The following is a 4,386-nucleotide window of genomic DNA, read 5'->3' as shown; positions in this document are numbered from 1 at the left end:
TAAAAATATTTGGTTTTAATTGATTATACTTTAAATTATCATTTATTTCTTGTATGACATCCAGTCTATCACATGATCCTTCAGAAATCATTCTAATATTCAGATTTATTATGAGTGTTGGAAACAGTTCTGCTGCCTAATATATTTGATGAATAAAAGGTTCAAAAGAACTGCATTTATTCAAAATAAAAACACATTTTCAAATAATATAAATCTCATTTACTATCAATTTTTATTAATTTAACACATCCTTGCTGAATAAAATTATTGATTTATTTAAAAAAAAGAAAGAAAAAAAAGACTGACCCCAAATTACTGACCATTGTATATTGTTGAAGATTTCTATTTTTAAAACATTTGCTTCTTTTTTCTTTTCTTCTTTTTTAAAAACTTTTTATTCATCAAAGTATTATAAAAAGTATCACAGCATAACTGTTTCCAACTTTGAAAATGAATCCTCATATTAGAATGATTTCTGAAGGATCATGTGACACTGAAGACTGGAGGAATGATCCTGAAAATTCAGCTTTGCATCACAGAAATAAATGATCATTGAAAGTATAATAAATTGAAAACCAATTATTTTAAATTGTAATAATATATCACAATATTAAAATAAATTCTGTATTTTTGATCAAATAAATGCAGGCTTGACGAACAGAAGAAGAAACTTCTTTCAAAAACATTACAAATAGTAATGTTTCCAAACTTTTGGCCTGTACTGTATGTATGTATATATATGTGCCTAATATATATATATATATATATATATATATATATATATATATATATATATATATATATATATATATATATATATATATATATATATATATATATATATATACATATATATATATTAGGCACATTGTGACAATTCACAATGAGCCTAAAATAGACTCAATTGTTAAAATAACTTAAATGTAAATAATTAATTATTAACTATGACTTTGCCTCAATAAATTCCTTATTTTCTGCTTATTAATAGTAAGAAAGGCAGTTGTTAAAGGGGGGTGAAATGCTGTTTCATGCATACTGATCTTTTTACACTGTTAAAGACTTGGAATCCCATACTAAACATGGACAAAGTTTCAAAAGTTAAGGTGGACGTTTGATGGGAGTATTTCTTTGTCAAAAATACTACTTCCGGTTAGTCATAAGTTTCGGCAAGTTTTTTGCGATCATGCGTCCCCATTGACGTTAGTGGGGGCGGAATTTCCTTGTATGGGCCTTACGGACAATTCTACCGGAAGCGCGTGAGAGAGAGAGAGGGAGAGAGCGAAAGCAACAGCCTACGCCCATCAAAGCGCTGGCTCGTAGGCTGCTGCACAGGTGATGTGCACAATTAACAATGACATCAAAAAGTGCGTTTTTGGTTGCCAGACCAAGACAGTCCTGCACAGATTCCCCAAAAACCCCGCGGTAAGGCAACAGTGGATGGAATTTGCTTTTCCGGATCAGCAACTGAGTTGCGCGAATGTTTATATCTGTTCGCTGCATTTCGGTGCCGACTGTTTCATAAACAAGGCCCAGCTCGACGCCGAATTTTCCGATCGCCTAATGCTGAAGGATGGAGCAGTCCCAACGATAAAGGTCCCAACGTTAGAACCGCGGGCGGTGAGTTAGACTGCTTCAAATGTCTGTGTTTTTGCCTATGCTCATCAAGTAGCCCAAACATGATCACGTATAGTTACTATATATAGAAATTGATCAATGGAGCATGCGATGTGTAGTGCGTGTACATTTGTTTAGCTGGCCACTATATGTGTAACTTTATGTTTGTGTATTGTAAAAGCACTCCAAACAACAATACACAAAGAGTGGGGAAATATGTTGAACTAAATAAGCGCGCTTCTTCATTTAAATGCGCTACTATTCCGTGTCTTTCTATGTAAACACTAACTTAACCTGCCGTGCAAAACCGGTCCGCTTACTGTCTACACAAAACACGCGTAAACACACACACACACGTGCACAACTGCACTTCTCACATGTACACCTTCAAAGACAAAAATACGACGATATAATTCAAGTATAAATATGTAAATAACACAAGTCGCTAAGCATATTATATAGTTAGTGTATAACTTGTACCACATACAGACGTCCTGCTCTAGTCGTTTTTGCTGCTGCTCCTGTTCAACTGCAGCCTCTGGGTCTGATTCCGGATCATAGATGTATGGCTGTATCCAACACAGTCTCACCCCTACTCGTCAAATGTTGCCGAACGGTCAAGGGACCCTGACGTCAGCTGTTGACGCACAGGGTACCCCTAAATCGCCATTTTTCGACGTACTGGGTAATCCACTGATTTCAATGAGAAACCTAGGACGTCATAAACAGACGTGTTGGGCATGTGCATGTTATCGTCATGATGGAATTTATTGGGTTATAATTTTTCCATTATGACATGTTGGAGTGTGATTCTCAATTTAATCAGCCAGCACAATTGTATTTACATTTATTTACGCTATGATACACGTTTGAAACAGTAGTCAAACCCCACCCCGCCCTAAACCTACCCATTTGCGTATTATATGATATAAAACACAGGCTGTAACAGACAACAGGCACACTTTATTGAAAAAGTCCAACTATTCCGAGGCCAAACGATTGAATTGTGCGAAGAAAAGACCCAAAAGCAATCACCGTCTCTATCCGCGGCGCGCGGCGCGCGGCCCGCGCCCGTGCGTCACACTGAAGACGCCACAGGTAGACCCCTCGGCGTCACGCGATGGACGAACTGGGAACCCAATTGCTTTCAGTGGGAAACCTTTGGCGTCAACATTAGACGGCAATTCTATCGGTATGAAATCGCGCTGAAGAAGTCTCATTCAGAACACATCGCGATGTTTGGCATCAGATCACGTGTGCCACATGTTGGTGAGTAGTCATACATATTATGTCCTAATATTTGATATAAAGTATTTTCTGCTTGTCGTTATCGATCATGTTCAGTCACTGCATTGTATCTGTCATCATCTCCACTGAGGCTTTGCATTTCTTTCCTTTCTAAATAAACACACCTTGATAATAGGGTAATTTAACACTGTCACGTGACGTGCTATAGACCTTTAAACAGTTGTTAATATTTAATAATAATTACTAGTGTAGTTCCAACGTGGCATTTGTAGTAGAAGCACAATAAAATAAAATAAAACAACACTTGCCATGCGTTTACCACAGTATTGGTAGTTTTAATGTGATATTTGTTGTAAATAAACAGTAGCCACAACAATTACCATGCTTTAAATGCATTTTAATGTAAAATCCAAATATTGTTATTTAAATAGTATACTTTATAATGCTATATATTATATATTATGACTTTTTTCTCTCTTTCTATTTTTTTTTTTTTTACCTGAAAAGACCAAAAGAGCCTCTCGGACTCAGTCAACCCATTCTTGTTTGTGGAGAAGTAACGGAGAAAACCGAAAGCTGCAACAGCAAATATTTGTAATGGTATGTATGAGTTGGTTTGAACCCTTTATCAAACATTTTATTTAGCATTTGTTGTTACTTATTCTTACAAATCCTATAGCTCAATCAGTAAGAACATATTCCCAAAGTCTTAATAATTCACAAGATTTAACAAGTTGTCAAATTCGTATGATTCTCGTACATATAGCTCTGAAAAAAATTAAGAGACCACTTAACATGGATTTCTAAATGTTAAGTGGTCTCTTATTTTTTTTTTCCAGAGCTGTATTTGTATATGAAGAGTTCAGATGCAAAAGCCTCAAAAAGCCACTTCGGTCACATGACATCAGATATTCGATTATTTTTTCTTAATCAGATCAGTTGCAATGTTTATAACGTCCCGTTTGCATGTAAATAATTTATGTGATCACAATATCAAGTGAGTTATCTACATTTTCAAACAAATTCATATGATATAGCTTGCTATTATATACTTTTAATAATGGGAATGCACACATATCTGTGAACTTACTAAATAAATGTATTTAACATTTAATTATGCAACGTTTTTTACAGAAATAAATCCTACAGTTATGTATAAACTGACAACATCATCATCATGTCCTGTCCTGGGCACATTGGGCAACATGTGTCCTCCAACATATTCGATCTGTGGCCACGTTTTCACATCTTCTCATGTAACACCGGCATTGAGGTCTTCGTGAAACATCTGTCTCATATCTTCCTTGGTTTTCCCTATCTCGTGCGTCCTCCTGGTGGTGTCCACTTCATAAGTGTTTTTGGGTGTTGTTGTTTGGGCATAAATGGGACATGTCCAGTGAAGTGCACCCTTTGCTCTGTCACAGTGTCTCAAAGTCTTCACGTGGAGTCTGTAGAGTCTTATGATCTCTTTGATATATGCAGAACCAATATTCATAAACTGTTCTTGATGTCTGCCTATGCCTT

General features: G+C 35.8%; 1 long non-coding RNA gene across 1 annotated transcript; it reads left to right on the top strand.

Moving 5' to 3' along the window:
* The first annotated feature begins 2,230 nt into the window (after positions 1-2,230).
* Positions 2,231-4,116, top strand: LOC137049818 (uncharacterized). Its single transcript, XR_010899727.1, has 3 exons — positions 2,231-2,883; positions 3,370-3,462; positions 3,997-4,116. It is a non-coding gene; the product is annotated as an uncharacterized lncRNA (long non-coding RNA).
* The last annotated feature ends 270 nt before the right edge of the window (positions 4,117-4,386 follow it).

Source organism: Pseudorasbora parva, chromosome 20 (genome assembly GCF_024679245.1).
Source record: "Pseudorasbora parva isolate DD20220531a chromosome 20, ASM2467924v1, whole genome shotgun sequence".
Taxonomy (NCBI): domain Eukaryota; kingdom Metazoa; phylum Chordata; class Actinopteri; order Cypriniformes; family Gobionidae; genus Pseudorasbora; species Pseudorasbora parva.
This window is presented reverse-complemented; position numbering and strand designations above follow the sequence as displayed.